Raw genomic sequence first — 27,007 nt, 5'->3', positions numbered from 1 at the left:
TTCTGGAGTGTGTTTGCCTTTTTTGTTTGAAGGTTCCCCAGTTCAATTCTCAGCTGGGGTGCCTTCTATGCAGACTCTGCATGTCCCCCCGTGTTTGTATGCATTTCCTTCTGGTGCTATGTCATCCTCCCATATCCCAAAGACATGCATTAGGTGGATTGGACACTCTAAATTGGCCATAGGTGTGAGTAGCATGTGAGTGTGTGGTGTGGAAGAACTACCATGGCATGACTAGCCACCCAAGTAAACCTTGGATCTAGATGTTTGCCACTTTTGAAGTTATACCCTGACACCATGTGCAAAAAATGGGGAAAAAGGGGCTATGTATGGATGGATGGGTTTTTATTAAAAAAAAAAAACTCTTGTAAAATGTGACATAGGTTCCAATGTTGATGATATGAAAAATGCATTAAGGATTAACCTGGAAAACATTAATGGGTACATGTATCGCAAAAGCTGGAATTAGACATTTAAAAAAGCTGCCATATATAATAAGTGGGAATAATGACTTCTTACTCTAATGATGGCACTTTCCATGTTATCCTGGAATGTGAATGGACTCACAGGTATAGAAAAAAAGAAAAGAATACTTAATTAAATTAAGAAATACAGAGTGCAAATAGGAATGCTATAGAAGGCATTTGGAAAGAACTGAGCATGTGAATTTGATAAAGAAAGGATTTCAGAATTAATATTCTACTGAATATTGGGAACAAAAGAAAAGAGGAGCACTTATATTAATTGGTAGAGGAGCTCTAGTAGTAGTGACAGAAGAGGAAAACAGATAATGGTGGATTTGTAGTAGTAAGGCGCTACTGACAATGGATGAAGATTACACTGGCGTGTATTTATATTCCACCTAAAACTGTTGTTTGGGAGAAATAATCCACTTTTATTAGGGAATATTACTTATAGGTGGGGACTCGAATTTGATTTGTAACAATGAGGATGCATCTGGGAGGCCAGAAAGGAAAATTTAATAACATTGAGTAGATTTCTGAAGAAATTTATAAAAATATTTTAGATAAAATATGTGAATTCAGCAGCAGGAACTTGAAGAAAATGTACATATCCCCCAAGCTACAATAACCAGGCTGCACTTGATAGAAATTATATTTCACAGGAACATGCACATTTAATTGAGAACTTTCATACATATCCAATAACTATTTCAGATAATACTCCAATAACTACTAAGATAAAAATGCAGAGTAATGAAGTAAAAATGAGACACTGGCACTTTCCCACCTACCAGTTAAAGAGAAATTTTAGAAATGGGTAGCGGAAATTATTCAGGAATTATTAAGGAAGATATAAAGTACTCCAGAAGTTATAGCTAGTGAGTGGGATAAAATGAAAGTGGAGTTTAAAAATAGGGTAGAAATAAAAGAAAAGGAGATGTGGTTAAGACGAAATAAGCATTATTTAGAGGGTCTAACAAAGGTTAAAGTATTACAAAATAAGGGGAATCTCATACAACAAGAAGAGGCACAATTGCAGAGTGCTAAAGAGAAAATGGGGGAGTACTTGGTTAATATGTAAGAGTTTAGAAAGATTGCTGTTAAGCAACTGATTTTGATAAGAACTCCAGAGCACAAAAACTTTTGGCACAATGACTTAGGAAACAGAAAAAAGAAAGGGTTGTTGCCAAACTTAGGGAGCTTATAAAAAAATAACCAGGGATCTTGGAGAATATGAGTGCTATTTTGGAAATTTTATGAAGACTTTTATAAAGCAGAGAAGTGGGGATATCAAGAAAAAGCACAAAAGGAAATGTTTATGGAAGACTTAATCATGCCAAGGTTAGACATAGATGAGCCTCAACAACTAACAGTTAAGATAGGAGGAGATGAGATTAAGGTGGTGATGTACAACCAAGCTACAAAAATCTCTCCAGGAATAGATTGTATTCTGGTGGAAGTTAGGAGGGAAGAAAGTGATGCAGATCTGGAAATTTTGGTTAACAGGATTCTCAAAGGAGGAGAGACACCAGCATCCTTGAAAAAAGCTGTGGTGGTTACAATGCCTAAAGACAGTAAGGACCCATCTGATTTGACATCATATAGGCACATTTTAATTCTAAAACATGATTATAAAGTATTTATGTTTATAATGGTTAAAAGAATGGCAAAGGTAATGCCAAAATTGATAGATATGGACCAATGTGGTTTTGTGAAGGGAGGCAAACATTTTGACAATATTACTAGAACAATGATGATTTAGAGAGAAGCAGAATGTAAGAAAATACTGCTGTTATTTGGGGATCTTGATGCAGAGAAAGCATTCAACAGAGTAAGCAAGGATTTTGATTAGGGCAATGGAAGCATTTTCATTTCCTGATACAACATTAAGGTTAATTAGAAGGATGTATGAAGAATTGGTGGTAAAAATCAAAGTGGGATGGTTCATCTCTTATATGTTGTGTCTGAACAGGGGAGCCAGGCATGGGTGTCCTCTTTGCCCTTTGTTATCTGCATTATATTTCAAGCAAGTGGCAAAGAAAATAAAGGACTCAGAAAGTCGAGGATATAATTGTATGGTGTTCAAGAAAAGTTGGCTTTATTTCCAGATGATATTATTTTGTACATGATAGAACCAGAAAAGGACATCTCAGTGTTGCGAAATATTCCAAGACAGTTCTGTTTTTTTGGGGGGATATACAACTAATAAAGATAAAACAAAGGCTATAGCTATGAACTATGTATACACACACACATATAAATTGCTCCAGCAATACCTATATTTATGGGGACATGATATAATGTAGTATTTAGGCATATGGATTAAAAAAGGATTTGGTTTTGGAAACCAAGGATATGTGGGAAAAGACTAAACAAAAGATAATACAAAAATTTAGAAGCTGGAAGCTCTTGCCTATTGGTATGGATAGGAAGATACAAGCAGTAAAAATGTTAGTTTTTATGTATTTATTTATTTTATTTTACATTTGCTGACCGGGCTAGTCCAACTGGATACATGTCCATTTTCAGTAGAGGCCCGGGGAGATAAGTTCCATTTAAGCTAATAAGTCAGGAAATAAAAATTAAATACATTGTTGATGGAGATTAAGATCAATAACTTGACTACAATGTTTAGTAAAACAATACAGTACTACTAGAAGCATATTTACATGGTAAAGGGTTTGACATTCATCATGTAGAAGACTAGGAAAAAAGAACAGATTCAACTAAATTATTACGGTTGTTTCAAAGTATTACACTCAAAGTGAAAAAAAAAGTTGGCATATATGCAAAGTGGAACACGTGCTCACAGCAGGATGATTGTTACAAAGTACATACTCAGTGGTAGTTAACAGAAAAGACTAGACTAAAATCAGAGTAAAGGAAGCTTACTAATCCCACTTTAAGGGTTTTTGGGGGGGGAGGTATACAGTAATGCTGTACTGGGGGAGTGTTAGTCTTGGTTCGTACACGGGCATAGCCATTGTGTTTTAAGGAGTATTTTTAGTTGCTTTTTGAAAAGTGGTAATGACGCAAGTGATGCTAGCTCGCTGGGAAGCCTATTCCAGGTTTTCCCCACAGAATTAGAGAAAAGAGAATCACCTGCTTTGTTGTAGGACTTCTGGATGGTTACTAGTAATTTATCTGCTGAGCAAAGGGTAGTAAGATTTTTGTAGGGGGAGATAAGGCTGCAGAGAATAGGAGTGTTACTGGGATGAAACAAAATCTTATGGGTGATAGTAAGTTGTTGAAATTGTAGCTGGTTTTGCAATTCTAGCCATCTTAGCTGTTTAAGATTTTGACAGTGGTGGGTTCTAAATGGGGAGCCGGTGGCAAATCTGGCAATGTTGTTATAGGAGGTTGCCAGTTTAAGGTTGCTTTTGGAAAGATTAGTATAAATGGGGGAGGCATAGAGGAGGGTAGAGATCAGATGGGTGTGGGCAATGGCAGTTCTGGCTTCAGGGGTAAGGAAAGGTTTTATCCTGTAAAGGGAATCAAGTTTTCTTATTTGTAATGCTGATGGACAGGTTGACAGATGAGATCAGACAGGAGTCCCTGTGGACTATGATGTTTGCAGATGACATTGTGATCTGTAGTGAGAGTACGGAACAGGTGGAGGAGACCCTGGAGAGGTGGAGATATGCTCTAGAGAGAAGAGGAATGAAGGTCAGCAGGACTAAGACAGAATATATGTGTGTGAATGAGAGGGAGGATAGAGGAATTGTGAGGATGCAGGGAGTAGATGTGGCAAAAGTGGATGAGTTTAAATACTTGGGATCAACACTTCAGAGTAATGGTGAGTGTGGAAGAGAGGTGAAGAAGAGAGTACAGGCAGGATGGAGTGGGTGGAGAAGAGTGTCAGGAGTGATTTGTGACAGACTAGTACCAGTAAGAGTGAAAGGGAAGGTCTACAAGAGGGTAGTGAGACCAGCTATGTTATATGGGTTGGAGACAGTGGCACTGACAAAAAGGCAGGAGTCAGAGCTTGACGTGGCAGAGTTGAAGATATTAAGATTTGCACTGGGTGTGATGAGGATGGACAGGATTAGGAATAAGTATATTAGAGGGTCAGCCCAGGTTGGAAGGTTTGGAGACAAAGCCAGAGAGGCAAGATTACGTTGGTTTGGACATGTGCTGAGGAGGGATGTAGAGTATATTGGGAAAAAGATGCTAAGGATGAAGCTGCCAGGTAACAGGAAAAGTGGAAGGCCTAAGATAAGATTTATGGATGTGGTGAGAGAGGACATGCAGGTGGTTGGTGTGACAGAGCAGGATGCAGAGGACAGGAAGAAATGGAAACAGTTGATCTGCTGTGGCAACCCTTGACGGGAGCAGCCAAAAGAAGAAGAAGAAAGGGAATCAAGTTTTCTGTTTACTGTTTTAATAGTTGAGTTAATATGCGAGTCAAAGTTAAGGTTGTGGTCAATGATTACACCTAAGAGTTTGGTGGTTGGTTCAGGTGCTATGACAGTACCATTGTTGGATATAACTGTGAGATCTACTGGGGAGGATTTTAGTGTTGGAGTAAATAACAATAATTTTGTTTTTTTTGGTGTTTAGGACGAGGCAACGTTGTAGGAACCAGTTTTCTACTAGGTTAAATACTGTTTGGGTGATGGATTGGAGTTCATCTGAAGAAGAGGCAGCGCAAATTAATGTGGAGTCATCTGCATATTGTATACAGGTAGCTTGAGGAAGATTTATATTTAGATAATTAATGAAAACAGAGAAAAGGAGTGGTCCCAGGATCGAGCCTTGAGGGACACCAAGGGTAATAGGGAGACGTGTGGATAGGTGATTGTCCCAAAGGACAGCTTGCTGTCTATTTTCTAAGTAGGACTTGAACCATTGTAATGCTGGTGTGTCAAGTGAGAATGATTTGAGTATGTTTAGAAGTATCTGATGGTTAACCATATCAAAGGCTTTAGAGAGGTCAGTAAAGAGTGCAGAGGAAAGCATGTTTTTATTATGATGTTTGTTAATGCAGTCAGAGGGATAAGAGAGGAGTGGTAGTACTATTGAAAGGCCTAAAACCAAGCTGACAATCAGCTAGTAGGTTATTTTGGAGAAGGTGATCAAGTAGTTGCTGGTTATATGGCTAATTAGTTATGAGGGGGGAGGGAGGTAGATAGTTAGTAATATAATTAATATATGTTAGACATAAAGTGGATGGACTGTACATTAGGAAACTAATGGACAGAAAGAATACAACTTAGCCAGGGCTAGACCATGGGCAAAGCCAGTTATTACTCTGGTGGTTCTTAAGCAGTTTTTGGAAGTGGGCTAGGCTAGCAGCAAAGATAGCTTGACGGATATTGTTCCAAATTTTGGAAACATGATTAGAGTAGTGAGAGTCACTGCCACAAATGTTGTATTTGGTGATCTGCAAAAGAGATTTATTTGAGGAGCGGAGAACTTGAGTGTTAGTATAGGGATGGAGCAGATTTTGGAGAGCAGGAGATTCATCTAATTTGTGTATCAGTCTGTGGGCAGTGATAAGTTGGGTGTAGGTTAAGTAGTGGGGTAGTTCTAGCCAGTTGAGTTGTTGTAAGGCAGAGCAGTGATGGATTCTATATGGGGAGATTGTTGCAAACCTAACTATTTTACTGTAGCAAGTTTAAAGTTTTGCTAAATCTGTTTTCTTTAAGTTGGTAAAGATAGGTGAGGCATACAGTAGGGTAGACAGTAGATGAGTTCTAGCAATGGCTGTCTTGTAGTGCTAGCGAGGAATAGTTTAATTCTTTAAAGAGAACCTAGTTTTACATGTGTCTTTTTGATGGTCTTTCGTAGGTGTTTGTCAAATTTGCTATTATTGTTGATTAGTACACCTAGCATTTTTTTTGGGATACAGTAGTTATTATGGTGATGTTGATGGAATATATGTAAAACAAAGTTGGGGAGTCTTGGGGGTTACCGGGGTGAAAGAGCATAAGTTTAGTTTTACTTGGATTAAAATCAGTTGTGAGTTTGGTAGCCAGGATTCTACAGCTGAGAAGGAGTGTTGCGTTGTTACTTTGAATTGTTGTAGGGTGGAATCAGCACAGGTGAGAGTAGAGTCATCAGCATACTGAACAACAGAGGCTAGATGGGTAGCTGTATGAAGTCTGTTGGTGGAAATAGTAAAAAGAAAAGGACCTAGAATTGAACCCTGGGGGACCCCCATGGTGATAGGCAAAGGAGGTGAGAGATGTTACTGCCATTTAAGAGCTTGCTGTTGGTCAGTTAATTAAGGAACCATGCAAGAGATGCGTGACTAAGTTTTAAGGTGGCAAGCTCAATGAGGAGTTTTTGGTGGGAGATGGTGTCGAAAACTTTGGACTGGTCCAACAACATAGTTCGCCTTCATTTCCATGTTGGCTGATCATCATCATCATCATCTTCTTCTTTCAGCTGTTCCTGTTACGGGTCGCCACAGCGGATCATCTGTTTCCATTTCTTCCTGTCCTCTGCATCTTGCTCTTTCACACCAACCACCTGCATGTCCTCTCTCACCATATCCATAAACCTCATCTTAGGCCTTCCTCTTTTCCTCTTACCTAGCAGCTCCATCCTTAGCATCCTTTTCCCAATATACCCAGCATCCCTCCTCAGCACATGTCCAAACCAACGCAATCTCGCCTCTCTTGCTTTGTCTCCAAACTGTCCAACCTGAGCTGACCCTCTAATATACTGATTCCTAATCCTGTCCATCCTAGTCACACCCAGTGCAAATCTTAACATCTTTAACTCTGCCACATCCAGCTCTGACTCCTGCCTTTTCGACAATGCTACCGTCTCCAACCCATATAACATAGCTGGTCTCACTACCCTCTTGAAGACCTTCCCTTTCACTCTTATTGGTACCTGTCTGTCACAAATCACTCCTGACACTCTTCTCCACCCATTCCACCCTGCCTGTATTCTCTTCTTCACCTATCTTCCACACTCACCATTACTCTGAACTGTTAATCCCAAGTACTTAAACTCATCCACCTTTACCAACTCTACTCCCTGCATCCTCACAATTCCTCTACCCTCCCTCTCATTTACACACATATATTCTGTTTTAGCATTGCTGACCTTCATTCCTCTCCTCTCTAAAGCATATCTCCACCTCTCCAGGGTCTCCTCAACCTGGTCCCTACTCTCACTACATATCACAATGTGATCTGCAAACATCATAGTCCATGGGGCCTATTTTCTAATCTCCTCTGTCAACCTGTCCATCACCACTGCAAATAAGAAAGGGCTCAGAGCTGATCCTTGATGTAATCCCACCTCCACCTTAAACGTATCTGTTACTCCCACCGCAGTCCTCACCAATGTCACACTACCCTTGTACATATTCTGTACCACTCTTACATACTTCTCTGCCACTCCTGACTTCCTCATACAATACCACAACTCCTCTCTAGGCACCCTGTCATATGCTTTCTCTAAGTCCACAAAAACACAATGCAACTCCTTCTGACCTTCTCTGTATTTCTCCAACAACACTCTCAGAGCAAATATTGCATCTGTAGTGTTCTTTCTTGACATGAAACCATACTGTTGATCACTAATCATCACCTCCCTTCTTAACCTAGCTTCCACTACTCTTTCCCACAACTTCAAGCTGTGACTGATCAATTTTATCCCTCTGTAGTTACTGCAGCTCTGCACATCACCCTTATTCTTAAAGATAGGTACCAAAACACTTTTTCTCCACTCCTCAGGCATCCTCTGACTTTCCAAGATTTCATTAAACAATCTGGTTAAAAACTCGACTGCCATTTCACCTAAATACCTCCATGCTTCCACTGGTATGTCATCTGGGCCAACAGCCTTTCCATTCTTTATCCTCTTCATAGCTGTCCTTACTTCCTCCTTGCTAATCTACTTCACTTCCTGATTCACTATCCCATCATCCAACCTTCTCTCTCTCTCATTCTCTTCATTCATCAGCCCTTCAAAGTACTCTTTCCTCGCTTGTGAGTATGTTTCCCTCACTGTCCTTTATCACCCTTACCTGCTGCACATCTTTCCCAGCTCTGTCCCTCTGTCTAGCCAATTGGTACAGGTCCTTTTCTCCCTCTTTAGTGTCCAGTCTCTCATACAACTCTCTATATGCATTATCCTTAGCCTTCGCCACCTCTCTCTTTGCCATGCACCTCATCTCCTTATACTCATGTCTACTTTAGTAAAACCTAGAAGTGCAGTTGTGGTACTGTTATTGAGGTCGAAACCATGTTGTGTATTAGATAGGAGATTGTTAGATAAAGGGTAGTTCATGAGCTGAATATGCATAGAGTTTTCTAGTACTTTGATTAGGGGAGATAAAATTGCTATGGGTCTGTAGCTGGAGATCTCAGTAGAGTTCCCTCCCTTATGTAATGGGATGATGTGTGATAGCTTCCAGAGAAGTGGAATGCAGTGTTCTGAACTAGAGTGGTTAATCAGAATGAAGATAAGGTAGAAGATGGCATCTGCTGCTAGTTTAAGGAATTCTGTAGGTAAATTATCAGCTGCAAGGATGGTTGGTTTAAGTTTGCTGAGCTTTTTTTTTTATGGTGTTGGATTGGATATTCTTGAAGGAGAACATGTCACTGGTTTCCTTTAGTGGTAATGGGATAGTTAGCAGAATTTTACAGTAGTTCTAAGAAAGTGAAAGTATAGAATTTGTGAAGAATGTGTTGAATTGTATGGCTATTCTGCCATTATTACTAGTGGCTGAAGGGATTGGTGCCATTGGTTGGCTGGGCTGAAAGAGCTTTTTTATAGCAGACCAAAATTTTGTGGGTTATTAAGGTGTTTTGCTGGGTGTATATCACCTTGTTGAACGATGAAAAGAGTGCACATTCTTTCATCGATCCGACAAGGTTAAAATCCCTAAAGAGCAAAGACATGGACCATCGCTTTTTTCCCCAAGGAAAAAAATCAGTGGGCCGTCTTCGGGACTTTGCCATTTCCTCCACAATGGTGTGATCTCAGAATTGGTATATTTAAGTAGGGTGTGTGTGTGGGGCACAGCCCCCCCCCCCACATTGAGGTGTGTGGGGGCGAATCCCCCCACTTCATTTTGTGTTTAAACTTTTTTTTTTTTTTTTTTTTTTTTGTGGAGCAGCGATTTTTTTTCCCCTGGGAAAAAAAATCACTGTTCCATATCTTTGCTCTTTAGGTGTTTCGACCTTATCGGATTGATGAAAGAACGTTCGCTCATTTCATCATTCGATAAGGTAATACAGACCCATTTTGCTGAGTATCACTATAGTAGTTTTTTTTGTCTAGTTTGACTTGGGTTTTGGCTTTGTTTTTTTAAGTTGTCAGTAGTGATCTAGGTTAACTTGGGTTTTGTTGGTATGCCAATTTATCTAGGCTTTATTTCTTAATTTAAGTAGTTTTTTAGTGTCTTTTGTTAGCCAAGGAGCATAGTTTGATTTCACTCTTACGGTTCGGCATGGGGCTAGTTTATTTAGAATGTCGAGGAAAGTGGTATTAAAGTAGTCCACAGCAGTATCTAAGGACAGTGTTTTAAGTGGGGTCCAGGTACAGGTTCGGAGGATGGAGATAAAGGTTTGAGGGTTAAAGTCTTTTTTATTACAAATACAGTAGGTGGTGTGGCTTGGGGGATGAAGACGTCTAATTAGATATGTTAGGAGGTGATCACTGATGCTGTCAGAAAGACAGCCTGATTGGGAAGTGCAAGATGATTTGTCAGTTAGAATCCAATGTAGAATAGATTGCTTTTTGCTGACTTTGTCTACTCGGATAGCAGATTCATTAACCTGCATGGTTTTACCCTGGTTATTCAAATTAGTGAGGTTATCGGAGTTGCAGGAGAACTAGTCGATGTTAGTCACCCATTGTTATGGTTTCTTGAGGAAACATTAAGGATATGTGGTGAAGAATTTCCTCAACTGTTGTAAGGTTATTGCCAGGAGGAATGCAAGTACCTATAATGGTTAGATATTTGTTGGGGTTTACTTTGAGTTTACTGAATAATATTTCAGTGTTGTTGAATTCTGGGATGTTTAGATCTATAAGTTATAATCTGAATTTTTTTTTTATAAATTATGGCTATTCCTGTTCTGTATTTGTTTTTTTTTTTTCTATTAAGTCTATGTATATGATAACCTGGAGGCAGAATTTCATCGCTGGTTATTTCTGGTTTCAGCCAGGTTTCTGTTAGAACTACGATGTCAGGGGAGCACTGGGATAGACTAGCATGGAGTTCATGTATCGTACTGACTATGCTTCTTAGATTCATGTTCAGGAGTAGTAGGTCCGATCCTTTAGGAGAAGTGTTTATTGCTCTGAAGGGCCGTAGTGTAGGGGAGTTGGTGGATTATTGCAGATCAGTTTTGGGGCCAGGGTTCGGAAATCAAAATCTAAACCAACTGTATCTGAAGTACTGAATACTGTAGCAGAGATAAAAAAAACTGCAAGTAGAATCTTGAAAAAAGGGTAGGAATAAATTACATAGAAAAAAATGGAAATTGTGGGTACAGTAGATGAAGAATAATATTTTGGAGATGTAAGGTTTAAATGAAGGCAAAAATTGAGCAATTTATATGATTTTCGTTTAATTATAGTTATGCAAAAGAATACATGTGATATATAATGTTTGTAACTGGGAACATGTTAATATGTTTTTTATATATAAATGTATGTTTGCCTGTGTCTTAAGTGATAATTCAATAAAGGTGTTAAAAAAATAAGACAAACTAGAAAGATAAGACCAGAGCGCATGTATCTTATTAATATGTTAAAACCATGAAAGGAAACTGAAGCTTCTGTAGTCAAACTGGACATTAAAATAGATTCCACTAGTGTGGTACCAGGGAGTTCTACCACTGCTGCTCTAGACCCAGAAACAAGAAGTGAAATAGAGCTCACTCAAAAATAAGAGGGTTTATCCCCTCATTCACCTGATGGAAGACATTTTACTCATCATTATATTGAAACTATCTCGTGGGAGAAGTTAAATAAAACTACAGAGTCTCAGAAAAAAAAACAGAACTGCTAATAACCCAGTGCCAAATGTCAGCTAAAGGCATTCCTGGGACAGGAAGGCTAACATTTATACCCAAGTTTGCTTCCACAGATTGTCCTCTTATAGTCCTTACAAACGTAACACCTTCTGTAGCAATAAATGAGGCTTTTAAAGAATTGGAAAACATTTTATGTTCAGAGCCAGTTTTAGTCACTCCTGACTTTGATAAATTCTTCATCCTATACACAGATGCATCTGAAATAGAGCAAGGACTATACTTTCCCAAGGGGTAGGTGAGAAAGAACACGGAGTTAGCATAACTTTAAGCAGGGCCGAGGCAAGGTACTCTACAATCAAGTGAGAGTACCTTGTCAGTCTATGAGCAGTCACTTCATTATAATACTACTTGTTAGAACAAAGTTTAACATTAGTGACTGACCATGCAACCCTGCAATGGCTATACCAACAGAAAAACATTAACAAACTAGACAAATAAGCTTTGTCCCTAAAGTCCTTCAGATTTAAAGTCAAACATATGCCAGATTATTAAGAATGTTAGTGTGAATGGGTTATTTAGGTAGCATAACACATCATAACTAGGATAAAACTGAGGAGTCTATGCTGGGGTGATGTCATTGTGGTGTAGTGGGTGTTAGAAAATTGCTAAAAGGATAAGAAATAATGATTTTGTTATGGAAATTTGACTTGTGTTGAACAATTGATGTTTTGTTCTAGAAATGCTGTTTCACTTTGAAAAAGCTGTTTAAAGTTGAGTTATTATGAATGCACTAAATAATACACCAGCAGAAGGGGCATGTAGCAACAGAGACTGATCTGGGACATCTAGAGAAACACTGTTAAAATAAAGGTCTTTAGCCAACAAGACAGATATGTTTGCCTCTCAGGAAAAAGGGAATTATATGGCCAATACTGTTGGTGGTTACCATCCAGAAAGTCATCTGGAAGAGACATTTGCCTCATTTGTGAGGGAGTGTTGTAGACAAAAGTAGTGATTCCAAAAATAAACCAGACATTGAGTTTACTAGAACAGAGCATGGAACAATGAGACCACATCTGGAACTCTTTGGAAGATAAGTTTATCTGACATTACTTGGAACCTTTTAATGGATATGAAACCAAAACTATAAGACTTTGTTTAAAATATTTTTTCTGATGCAGAGCTAAGGTTGATTAATTTTACTTTAATGCTTCACTGTAAATAAAGTGCACTGACCTTGAAGTTCTGTTTCCAATGTATTTTCCATACTGAAGTACATCTGTGTGAAGAAACTCACTGTGCACTTGAGGTTTTAATAGGATCACTGTGGCGGTAGAATTCCTTATCCCATTAAACTGCAACAGACAGACATCTGGAGCTTTTGAAGAAGTCTCCAGTGTGAAGCCGGATTCATCCCTTAGACCAGTACACCAGCCTGATACATGGCTAAAAGGAAAAGCATTTCACACCATTTTTCTTTCTTTTTTGGCAAAATATACCAATAAGTGTACCTTGGCTAGGTTAATTTACTGCTTCTGGAAAGTTTTGAAGAATCTATGTAGACATGGCAGAATGTAGTTATGATAGCTACTGGTCTCCAGAGAAGCTGGAATGGCAGTAAATGAGGGAACTATGGTTCAGAATGCCCAGTGTCGATCATTGCTTTCATTTATCATTACTTGCCTTTGTTTCCTTTTTTTGTAACATTATACATCTACGTAGGAGGAGAGTTAATCTTTCTCCTCCTCCTAAATACCTGAGGGAGCGGGTTTAGGGATACTAACTGGGTGTGGGGGGAGAACGAGCCTGTACTGCAACAGCAGACCTACTACTTAAACATCTACTGTTATGGTACGTGGCCTCACACAACTGACTTATAGTCATAGTAAGGATTACTGACACAGTAGTACTAGTGCAGTTAGGTGCCACCATGGGGTGACTGTTGTAATACGCCCAGCAAGATTGCAAGGCCTATAGGAAACCCTGACTTGCTCTTTGACTGTAGATCCAAGTTATAATGCTTTGAATAGATGTGCACAGAGGTCCAAGTGGCTGCTTTACAAAAACCTGGTATATTTTAGAACACGGCTGACATAGCAGCTGCTACCATTGGTGTCATTGAGTGTGCTTCCAGAAAGCCCTTAAAGAGTTTTTTCCATTACTTTTATAACAGAAAGTGATGCAGTTAAACAGCTTTTTAGGGTTTAAATGGTTAATAGCATGAAAGGTTTAAAGAATCCTGGCATACAAGGCATCCTCAGATCCAGCTCTGATAGACCTTTTGGACATCCATAAAATGAACAGCATTAGAACCATTAGATCCAAGGATTTTAAATTTTCTTGTGACATAAATAAGACATAGTGGTGAAACAGATATATGTCTCAGAGGATCCCCTTGCTCTGGAACAGGCTCACCATCTATATGAAACAGAGTCCATCCTTAAACCTATTTAAGCATAACCTTGACCAATGGATGGGAAATCTGAAATTCACCCTGGGTCTGGCCCACGTCTCTGATAGACAGAGGCAGACAGTAATGCCTAAATTAACATATTCCCCCACATAGCCAATAGAAACTTCCTGACTAACATACCCCATCCTAATAAATCGCCATGATACTTGGGGACATATCTGGGCCCTTGTAGTTATTAGCCTAGTATATACCTATGAACCTATGAATGCATTTCTCTGCCTGAAATTTTGTAGCTTTAGATATATTGTATTAAAGCTGTCTATGCATATTGAATAAGCTCAACATCCTCTCCCCCTTAATTTGCAGTTTTGGACAATAGACAGGTAGCTGAGTAGCTTGATCATGTACCAGCATCATGGATGGGTTAATTCTAAGGCACACCCTCTCCTTATGGAAGACTGTATAGGACTCCATAACCATGAGGGCCTATAGTTCAGAGATCCTTAGAGTTGCTGTAATAGCCACCCAGAATAAGGTTTTCTGGGACAATAATGTGCATTCTGCAGAGGATCCTGTTTCAGTAGAGGCCAAGACCAGTATTGCAGTCTGAAAATGAAAATCCCATGGAGCGATACTAGTTTACTGGGCTGTTCGAGATGCAGTGCACTTTAATCATCTGTTCAACTGCAGAAGAAGAGCACAAGAGAGGGCTGACAGGAAGGCAGACAGCAAAGGCAGAAAGGTGCACTTTGACAAAGGTAGAAGAAAGGCTGCTCTGTAAAAAAAAACAAAAAAAAAAAAACAAAAAAAAAAAATCTACTAGGTCCTGCTAGACTACAGGTTCTGATGCCTTTAATTGTGACTTACATTTGTCACTTTACCAGAGGGGACACCACCAGGTAATGCACTTTCCAGCCTCCTGCAGACTGCACAGTATCTCCTTAAAGTATCGGTTCTTGGAGGGTGTTAGCCTGAGTTTCTACATATTGACTGTTAGATACCCTCACCATTGTAAAAGAGTCAGAAAGGCACTTGAATCCAGTTTTCAGTGGTTGTTGGAAGTGGATCTGTTCAACTTTTCTGCCACCCATTTGTGGTGTGAAGGAATGTAGGAGGCATGTAAGTGGAGTAACAGCTGAGGGGCTATTTCCCAGTGTTCATCCTGGCTGATTTGCATAACTTGTATGAAAGAATACCCCTCTGCTTGTTTATGCAGCACACTAGTGTAGCATAATTTGTGATCACATTCCAGTCTTCATGGGTGCCACACTGTATTGATGGTCATCAGGGCTAAAATCAGGGCCATCATATTTCCTTTACACTGATTAGCTTCTTTATTGTTAATGTCCTTCAGATCCCCTTATCCCTTGAGTTTGTTTTTGTGATTCTTCTGTGCCAGGTCTGCAGTATCAATGGTGAGAGTTCAAAAACATACTGGGGTCACAAATGACATCACTCTTGTGCTTTGATTATCACTTGATGGGATTTCTGGCATTGTGTGTGCCTCCAACTAGCTCAACCTGCTCCATTCGCCCTTGCTCCTCTTGGTTTCACTCTGTTCCCCTACCCAACCCCCCATATCTCACCCACACCTCTATCCCTACATTTACACTTAGCCAGTGACAAGCCCACTTCATATCACAACCAATCACAGCATTTCAAACCAACTTGTTACTTAACCAAACACTTAATCAATCATACTAATCCGAGAATTAGTCCAAACCCTCCTCTAACTACACACACCTTTCTAAAACATCACCTCAATACTACCTCCAAAACATTAGATTAAATATTAACACTATGCTACTCCAACTCACATCAATAATTAATTTACATATTACAACCTACCTCTTTAGATCATATCAAAATCAACATATCATGATTATCCACTCTCCCACCAACCCAACCAGCACCCAGCACTATTCCTATTTAAGTAATATCATATCACCTCAAATATTTAACTCCATTACCAAACTTTTCACATTTAAATAAGCACACTCAAAAGCTAATTCAAGCCCATTTCAGAAATATACTCGACTACTTATTAAACTCTCACACCTATTCCCAGTCAGTACAACTCAGATTCAATTATGCAGTGACATACACCCAAATCCAGGCCCTCAATCCCAGAAACACACACCTATCCCTCCTAACATACCACTCTCTCCTTACATTAAACATCTCCATCATGATAACTGCAATCTACTAATATTAAACATGCACCTGAGAAGCTTACTTAACAAAATTCATGAATTTTATGCAACCTCTGACCAGTATTCTCCAGCTATATCAGTCCTAACAGAAACTTGTCTGAAACATTACATTCAAGACAATGAAATCCTAACCCATGGTTATAATATCCACAGACAAGCTAAGACTCATAAATGTAGAAGTGGCATCACAATATTATACAAAGATAATCTCAAACTTGAATGATTTGACAATAATCCCCTTGACCTGTCAAACTGTAAAATACTGATCCCCCGCCTTCAAATAAACGCTAATAAACACACCATTATAGTAGACATGTATATCCTCCAGGAAACAATCCAACTATTACTGAAGACTTCCTTTACTGGTGTGTATTAACTTTTAGGCATGAAACCGTTATAGTGGGAGATTTCAATATATATTGGTCCACATGCTCCTCAGACAATCTCTCAAACTTTCTAACCCTCCATGGTTTCAGTCATGTGATACAAAATCCTACCAGGTGTGACAAGCATAGCAAAAAAAAAACATCAGTCCTAGACTGGACCCTAACAAATACAACCATCCTTTGTCACCAATCAGGCTGTCTTCCAGACAGCCTAACTGATCTCCTGCCTACCTACCTACTAAGATACCATACATGTCCCCAAAAAAACACTCTCTACAAACATATCCACAGCAAAAGAAAGTTCTCCCCTGAGTTCTGTAAAACGCTCTTAAGTCAATATGACTGGTCCCCACTAAAACACCTCCACCTAGAACTAGCTGTTCAATATTTCAATGAAAAATTCCTCACTATCCTAAACAATATGTCTCCCCTTAGAAAGATACACGTGAAATCTAAACCCATACCATGGCTCACCAATGAACAAAAATGCTCCTCAAAGAGAGAAACAAAGCATGGTATCATCATCAGGAGACCAAAAAACAAAATTCCCTTCACACCTACCGCCAACTACGTAACCAAGCCAAAAAGCAAATTAAACGTGACAAAAAGTAATACTATACAACAATCCAAAAAAAGTACCAAAATAATCCCCAGAAATTCTGGGGAGCCATCAATCAATTGCTAAAACCTGGTCATTCCACTACCCCAACTTCATCCACAACTAACTCCACTGATAGTATTGCCTGACAATTTAACACACACTTTATCAACTCTATACTATCCCTAATTGAGAATGATGCCAACACCCCTCTATCTGTCAATACAGAACTGGAAACTAACCTCAAATCCTTCTCCATAAATCCAATCCAAACTTGTGCCATACAAAAACTCCTATCCAAACTTAAACCATCTTTCCTCACTGCCGACCAACTCCTGAATGAGTATCCAGGTCACTCATTGGAAGTTCTAGCTTGGCTGGAGTTTTCATTTAGTTTTTTCTGATTGTTTTTTCAGTGTGACCTTTAATTTGTTATTTGGGATATTTTGCAGTCACCCTAATGATAATGGACATCATCTGGGTATAACAGCCCTGTGTTTCTTATGCTTAGTCAAACACTCTGCTTATGCTATACTGATAAGGTCATAACAAGGCCGAAATATACATATCCATAGCTAGTGGGGTTTGGCTTTATTGGCCCAAAATTGTTCATTAAAACGACTTCAAATGTAAAAGTCACGGGCAATCAGAATCGCCATATAGCTGAAACACCTGATGTTCATAAGGGTCATTTGCATAAATCCAATAATAGTCATGGTGATTCTGTATACTCCAACAAAATATCAAAATCTTGGAATACCATGCCTCAGAATATACACAATACCACTAGCTCATCCAAATTCAAACAGCTACTTAGGAAACAGCTAAACAACGCCTGGCTTTGCTCCTGCATTAAGCCAGGCTAAACATATTCCTCTCCTTATCTCATTACAGTGCTATCCTTACTATAGCCTCGTCATCTCCCTTCTATCGCTGTATTCCAAATCCATCACCCTCAAACAGCTCCCCTACCTTCCTCCTCTTTCTGACTTACCCACCAGCCTGCTCTGTTGCTTCTTGATATACCTATTTAATAGCACTCAATTTATTCACTTACTGTATTATATTGTATAAATGCTACACTCTGATCCTTTACAGTTTCTACTAGTGACATACTGCCCTATTGATGTACATTTTTTCTGTCACTGCGCTAAGTACTACCTAAGTAAACCAAACTTTTGTTAATACTGCAGCTTTTATCCCAAGGCTCAAACATTGTACTGTTTTAATATTCTTTAATAGTGAGTTGTTAAATTGCGCCAATGTAATAATTTTTTTTGTAATTTTGTGTAAATGTAGTGGAACTTTTCTCCCTTGGTCTCTGCAGAAAATGGGTCAACAACCCAGTCAGACTTTCCCTGTAAACAAATGTAAAATAAATAATCAAATACATTGCCAGGAGAACCTGTGCTTTATATTAGGGAATCATGGTAATATCTTGCCCAATGGAGAATGTTGCTGGGCCTACAGACCTCTTAGATGCCACAAATTTTAATCATATTCACATTGGCCAGTGGTACTTTTATCACTGAAACTTACATGTAGCATGAGGTCTTAGGAACATCTGAGTTTATATGGCCTATCTTTCACATTTATTAACCAGGTAGGTGGGCTGGTCCAAAGACTCTTTTCATTCACAGCATGAACAAGCTAGGAAAGTACAAGAAATAGTAACATTTATACAATACAAGTAAATAAAACAACAGCTAATAAACATTCATAAACTAATTGTAAGTATAAAAGCAGCATGCTTGACGTAAAGGTACTAGGTGTATTGAAATCAGTTTGTACAGAAACATTCAGAGTAATTAAAATAATGACATTTATGAGTACTTAGAAGAGCCATTACAGTAAAATAGTGAAGTGTCTGAACCAAAATGAATCCAGTCTAGGGCAGGATTATTCATAGTCTCTGTAGAGCATGCATTTGATTTCATTTGCCAGGTGAACACATAGTGACTTCTTGAATAGTATAATGTCTTCCGCTTTCTAATGGTTTCAGGGATAGAGTTCCTGAAGGAAGGGGCTGTTCTGGAGAATGACCTATCACAAATAGTATAGTTGTATGTAATCTGTGCCACACAGACAGTAGAAGGTGTTCTGAATGCACAATGTGTTAAGAAGTGGAGGGCAATATCTGTGATTCTCTGTCTTAGAGGTAGTAGTATGGAGGAGAAGAGAAACCTTAACATTACCTGGCAGACAGTTTGATTTCACTAATGTAGTACAATGGTGCCCATTTGTATTAGACAGTTGGATAAAACTAAGGATTTTGTATTCAGCATTTTTTAACAACAATTGGCTACTTTTTCCTTCCACTGTTTTTGACTCTGCTACTGCTCTGATATTCTACACTCCTTTTTTGACCTCTGCCTGTAGACTGAAGTTTGTGTGACACTATCTCTCCTGTACTGCAACTAATATGTGCCTTTTCTGTACTTTTCTTTTGCATTCTTGTATCTTCTGATTTCCCATGAATTAGTATTGCTCCATAAAGGTTTCTCTGACTGTATTGCTGCTCACAGCCTTATGCCCTGTAGTGACCTCTTACTGTCTCTCTCTTCAGCTATGATCTTTTTGCATCTATTGAACAACCCAAGCTTACATTTTCCTCTTATTTTCAGCTCACTCTGTACCAGAACTCCACTGGTTCCCCCCTTCCTCCAGCCTGTATCAAGCTGTTTTTGGACTGTGCCCTATACAGAAAATCTGGGAAACTCTTTATAAACCATTATTTAACAACATAGGTGGTTATCTACTGTCTTATCAAACTTGGTCTTTACAATACTATCTGATTTGTGGCTTGCACACTTACAGAGACTACTCGGGGAATGTTTGTTTCCAAATCCCGCTTTTTCTTAAAATTTTGTACTACTAATTCCTTTTTCTGGCCACCAGATGGCAGCATACATTAAGTAATACTAACTTTTTGAGCCCTAGCAGATCTCCCTAGCCAATTCCCTCACTGCTCCTGAAATTTACCAAAGTGCAGAGTTTAAAAATGAAAAGTACAATTATAAGTGCAGTGCCCTGTTAAAAAAAAACGCATCAGATCCTTTGTGACTGTATACTTAACTTTTGCTCCCTCACTTACAGTTTATGGGAAGAATGTAACTTACCTGAGTGATAGTTTTTTCCCCATCTCTTTTGCCTTTTCCAACCGAGCCAACCCACTTCATTTCCCCTTGCTGGATTCGGGCTCTCTCCACTCCCCTAGCCTACCTCCATTCCCACCGACCCCCACTTTCATTATATTAATACTCTCGATGCCATACCTTCTCCTCCCCTCTTGCCAGTTACCTGTCCCTATCAATTAACATCCCCTCTCTACAGTCTCCACTCCACCTCACTCTCCTCCCTCCAGTCCCACAACTTACTCCCTCCCCCTACATCCATCAACCTTACCTCTATCTCTTTTTCACTAACCTCATATAAGTAGCTCCCCCCCATCCCCTGTTTCCCTTACTAGAACAAATTACTACCATCTTTTAAACTCTTCTCTCCTTTCTTAAGCACTATTTATCTTTCATGATACCTCTTTATCTTTCTGCCTCACTCCTCCTCTTCCTTTCACTATCAACCTCATACCACATTCCACTCTACTATCAAACACCATCTCCTACACTCCCCATTACTTACATCACCAGCTCCCTCCCTCACTTACAGCTTATCTCCCCCATCCCTCTTTCATCGTACTCCTTCATACCTTTTCAAGACTTACACATTTCCAAACATCTTTCTTACCTCTGTTCTGAAATCAAGACATACTACTACCGCACACCTTCTCACATATATTGTTACTTTCCTGAATACACTTCTCCTGGATGGGGACATCCACCCCAACTCAGGACCACCTGCCCCTACCTCCCACAAATACACTCCTCATACCTCACCCCCTAGTTCCCCACAAGTCTCCCTCCTTCTCCCAAATAATTACAAATCTTATCCTAAAATATCCAAAATCACACAATTGCATTCCTGGATAGCTAACACCCCCCCTGAAACCTGGTTGAAACCCCATATCTTAAGCACAAAAATATTATCTCCAGGCTATAACATCATCCGCTCTGACAGAAGCAATAGGAGGGGTGGAGGTGTTGCTATCCTCTACTTTGAACACCTCAGTCTCTCTCCACTCTCCATTTCTATACCCAGCTTTGAGCCTGCAGAACTCTTCATTATAAATTGTCACCTAAACCCAAATAAAAAAATTGCCATAACCTCCATCTACATACCTCCTGGGAATAATACTGCTATCCTTGAGAACATTCTGTCCTGGCTTGCTCAACATGACCCATATGAAACCATAATCCTTGGTGATGTTAACTTTCATTGGACTAAACTCTCAACTACATCTCCTAGTTCCAGTCTCAACTTTCATGGCTTCCAAAAACTCATATCCTCCCCTACTTGGACTAACAAAAACTCAACTTCTGGACCTATCCTGGACTGGATTCTTACCTCATATCCTAACCTTTATCATAACCATGGCACACTCCCTAACTCTTTTAGTGACTACTCCCCTACCTATATCAATATATTCTCCAAACATACTCCCTAAGACCACCTCCACAAGGAATGTCACAAACTCACCCATTTCATTCCTGATACTTTTAACTCCATATTGTCAAATATAAAATGGTCCTTCCTTCAACACCTCCCTGTCAGTGAGGCTGTAACATCCTTTAATAAGATATTCCTAAACATACTTAACTCCATGGCACCCATCAGAAAAATCAGAATAAAATCTAACTCCCCCCCCCCCGGCTCACTAAACATACCTGCTCCATTATGCATCAAAGAGACAGTTTCTGGAAAGCCTGGGTTAAAAATATGTCCGCTACTCTATTTCAAAGATACAAGGAGCTCCGAAACCTGTCCAAAAAAACTTGTTAACAATGATAAAAACATTTTTTTTCAGTTCCAACCAAGATAACCAACATAAAAATCCAAAAAAATTCTGGACTTCTGTTAATCATCTTCTTTATCCCAGCAATCCTTCAACTCCCAACCCTTTCCCACATCATACAGCAACTGAAACTGCCACTCTCCTTAACAACTACTTCATAGAAATAATCCAAAAACTTACACAAAATAGTAATACTTCCCCTACCCCTCCTCCACCCCCCTCAAAACACCTTTCTATACCCTCTCTTTCAAACCTGTTCCCACCTCTTTCATCAAATCTCTCCTTTTCAGACTCAAACTCTGCTCCCCTTCTGCTGATAAACTACCTTCATACTTTCTTAAAATTGCTTTAGAATCTATCACTTACCCTGTTTCTATACTCATTAATTGTTCCATTACCAAAGCATGTGTTCCAGATATTTGAAAATCCTTCTACACAATCCCTCTTCACAAGGGTGGAAACTCTTCCGATTCTTATAGCCCCATTGCTATCCTGTTCCCATCTCCAAAATTCTGGAAAAGTATATTCATACCCAATTACTCAAACACCTGATTGATAATCACCTACTAACTTCCACCCAACATGGCTTTAGACCCCACCACAGCACTTCCACTGCACTGCATTCCTTTACCCAAACAGTAGCAGAGGCCCAGGACAACAATTACTCAAACACCTGATTGATAATCACCTACTAACTTCCACCCAACATGGCTTTAGACCCCACCACAGCACTTCCACTGCACTGCATTCCTTCACCCAAACAGTAGCAGAGGCCCAGGACAACAACATGTTAGTCTGCTGTCTGCTCCTTGATCTCTCTAAGGCCTTTGACACTGTCTCTCACTCTAAACATCTAACTAAACTCTCCAACCTCAATCTTTCAGGCTCCTCAATAAACTGTCTCTAGTTACTTCACCAATAGGCTACAATCCATTCGCTGGCAAACTGTCTTCTCCCCTTTCCTTCAACTCAACACTGGTGTTCCACAAGGATCTATCTTAGCCCCCCTCTTGTTCAATATTTTACTAATAATCTTCATTCTGTCTGTAGCCTCTCAACACTCCTACAATTTGCTGATGACTCTACTCTTATCTCCACTGCACATAGCATTCCCCGATCTCTTAGCTCTTACTCAGGATACCTTTTCTTCAATTGAAACATGGCTCTCTGACAATCAACTTATACTTAACCCCCCAAAAAAACTAAACTCTTTTTTGCTCCCAAAATGCTGGCACATCACAAATCCTCCTTTTCCATCACCTCCCTCAACAATGTCATCATTAAACCCAAACCCCATTCCAAACTACTGGGTGTCATTATTGACAATGAACTGAAATATGATATACACACCCAACAAAGTATATAAAAACACCAGAAACTTTATCTACTCTATCATAATCAGAAATTCCTTACACCTTTCTCCAAAGTCTCCCTAGTTCAGTCTCTTCTATTACCCTGTCTACTATATGCAGCCCCTGTCCTTACAAATATTCAATCTACACTACTCTCTAAACTTGAACAAACATGCAATAAAATAGCCAGATTTGCCTCTAATCTCCCTTATAAATCCCATCACTGTCTCACCCTTAAGACACTTCAATGGCCTGAATTCTCTAAACAGCTACTACTTCCTTAATTGCATATTACTGACTCCATTCTGAATGACCCCCCTTCCTGCCCCTCTGTCTCTAACCTAGTGTCTTACTACAGCCCTTGCCATCACCTTCATACGACTGACAAAGTCTTCCTTGATATCTACAAACCTAACAAGAATATTGGAAAGTCCCTGTATAAGTACTCAGTAGCTCATGCCTGGGACACACTTCCCCTCAATATAAGAATCATCTCCCAAAGGCACCTGCTTAAATATGAACTTAAACACTACCTACAAACGACCTGGTCCTGCCCCTGCCAATCCCCCACATGACAACTTTCTCACATACTCATCTTTTACTCTTTTTTGTTTATTCAGCTCCTTTTCCTCCTCTTCTCTCTGTCATGTAATCCTACTTTATTCTTCTTGTATTTAAAAACACAACAGTTTTTCAACACCATGTCTCTTTTGTCAAATGCTGGAACATCTCTCATATATTATATTCTCTTGCAATAATATTCTTTATTTTTTAATTTCTACTCCTGAATATAATGATGTGTTTTGCTACTTATATACCTCATGTTATGTGTTTATACAGTGTTAACTATCTGGAGCATTTCTCCTCAGGTCTCCACTGAAATGGGCTTCTGGCTTAGTTGGACTAACCCGGTTAACAAATATCAAATAATAAATAAATAAAAATTGTATCTGGGCCAGGTCTGCAAAGAATCACCTTGAAGGAATATCTTTGTTCTAGTACAGGAAGAGTTTGCACAGCTTAGTACCCAAAATACCCACCTGGAAGTACTTTGATGTTTCTGGTGCCAGGTTTGATTTTGCCATGTTCAAGGAATATTCCAGGCTGGATAAGCAGTGCAAGAAGTAGATGACACCCCTTTACATCTCTTCCTTATTAAAGATCTGAATTGGATAATTGTCCTTGTAATGGAAAACATGGATTCCTTGGGGCCTGTGATGGGTGAATGCTGGTGCCAAACATTTGGTGAGTATTCTAAGCACAAGGAAAAGACCAAGGGGCAAGGAAATGAACTGAAAGTGGCCCTGCCCTGCCCTGACTTTCAGAAAATGCATGTGCTAATTGCAGATAAGGACATGAAAGTCTGCATCCCTCAAATCAGAATAAACAGTGGCTTCTTTGGCAGAAGCACCCGAGGGTCAGTATCTTGAATATGGTTACAGTCAGAAATTTGTTTCAACTTGATAGGCATAAAAGTGATCTCCCAGAGCCATCCTGTTCTAGTATTAGGAGCAGCCTGGAATAAAACATTTTTCCTTGCTCTTCTTCTTCTAAGGCCCTCTATATTCTTCCACATAGCATTAATTAAGTATTGGTTCATAGGTTCATAGGTGTATACTAGGCTAATGGCCCTGGAGCCTTTACAAGCCTAGCCCATAGAACTGCCCTGGCATCGTGCTGCCCAACGTTAGTTCCCAGTGCCTCTATCAACTAGAGCCAATGGAGTGATCCCCGGGGTGAACTTTCTATTTCCCATCCACTCATCAAGATTTCTCTTGAAGAGGGCCAGTGAGGTGCTCTGCTTGACATGTATGGGAAGTCTATTCTAGAGTATGGGCAGTCTCTGGGTTATGAACCTGCCCCTCCAGCATGTTCTGTTGATTGTGGTAATGAGGTTGAGGTCTCTGGAGTGAGTGGTGCGGAAGGACTGGAATTTCTTTAGATGTAGCATTTCTAATAGAGCTGGGTCAGACATGGCTTTGTAAGTCAAGCAAAGATCGCCTCTTAGTAGACAATGTGAGACAGCGAATAGCTGGAGTTTTTTTAGTCTGTCCATGCAGGACATGTGTTTAAGGCCTAGGATCCTCTTCCTGAGGTACTTTTGTGACCTCTCCAGCTGTTGCAGGTGTCTAGTGAGGTACATGCCAAATGGGGCATTGTACTCTATGATTGGTCTAATGAGGGAAGAGTAGAGAGAAATGATGATCTCTTTCTTCCTGGATGCACAACCCTTGGTAATGAGATGTGCCACATAGAAGGACTTTCTGACCACAGTGGCAATGTGGTGGTTGAAGGAGAGGTTGCTGTCAACCTGCGTCCCCAGATCTCTTATAACGGCTTCAGTGTTCAGTGGGCTCTCATCAATGTGGTAATTAGTGGGAACTAAGTTTTTCCCAAAGGGGATGACAACACATTTTTTGGCATTAAGCTTAAGGCCATGGTTTTGACACCAGTCACTGGTCTCAGTGAGGCCTTTTTGTAGGATGTCTGCATCACTTGGGGAGTTAATAATGGCTCCCAGCTTGCAATCATCTCTGAACTTGGTCAGCCAGAGTCCCTCTGTGTTGGCCTGGACTTCTGAGAAGTATTTGCCAAACAGAAGAGGACCCAGGGCCGATCCCTGTGGGACTCCGCTCATGACTGGTCAGAAGTCTGACTTGGAGTCTGCTACTTTCACACTTTGGGTTCTATCTGTGAGTCAATTTGCAACCCACCTAATGATATAGGGGTTGATGCCTAGTTTGGTGAGTTTATCAGTAATTCCTGAGTGAGGAATGGTATCAAAGGCCTTGGCCAGGTCAAAGTAGGCTGTATGAACTGCCTTACCTTCATCCACAGCTCTGGTGACTGACTCAAAGAAGTCAACCAGGTTGAGCAGGCATGCTCTACCTTTCACAAAACCAAACTGTGTGGGATCTAGAGTTTGGAGATTCCCCTGTATCCTTGTTAATTAGGTCCATGATGATGTGCTCCATAGCCTTATATATCAGACTCATCAGGCTAATGGGGTGATAATTTCCAGGGTCTGTAGATGCTCCTCCTTTATGGAGAGGGATGATTGTAACAGTGCGCCATTCGGTAGGGACAAAGCCTGAGGTGAGGCTGTGAGTGAACAGGGCACACAGATGTGGTGCAAGTTCACTTTGTAATTCATGTAGAACACAGCCAGGGATATTGTTGGGTCCCATGAAAGCTGTATTCTTGGCCTTGGACAATGCAGCTTTAACCTGTGCTGCAGTAATGCTGGGTGCCTGGCATTCTTCCAGTATTGAGATTGGTCCTTTGGGGGGAGGGGTAAAGTTGGCACTGAATCTGTCGGCCAGTGTGTTGGCAATATCTGTTGGCTCAGTATAGGATGTACCATTGCGCAGTAACTCAAAGAAAATGTGGGTAATGCTGTGGAGATTCTTGATATAACTATAGAAATCTTTCTGCTTGTTTTTAGTGTCTGCCACAATTTTGCCTTCATAGCTGGCTTTGGAGGTTTTGATGAGGGATCTCAACTTTTTGTTGAGGCTAATAAGGGAATTTTTCCAGCCTTCGGACTTCACCTTTTTCTGCAACAGTTTCTTCCTTCTGTTGTACAGTTTATTAATGGCAGAGGACCACCAGATTGGCTTCCTTTTTTGGGACGAGAGCATCTTGGTTCTGTTGGGTGTGGCTAGTTCCATGCATTTATGTACGTGTTCGTACAGTGCATTGGTGTATGATTTGGCAGTCATGCAT

Source organism: Protopterus annectens, chromosome 4.part0 (assembly GCF_019279795.1).
Source record: "Protopterus annectens isolate FY-2018-M chromosome 4.part0, PAN1.0, whole genome shotgun sequence".
NCBI classification, from domain to species: domain Eukaryota; kingdom Metazoa; phylum Chordata; order Ceratodontiformes; family Protopteridae; genus Protopterus; species Protopterus annectens.
Note: the sequence above shows the minus strand (reverse complement) of the source record.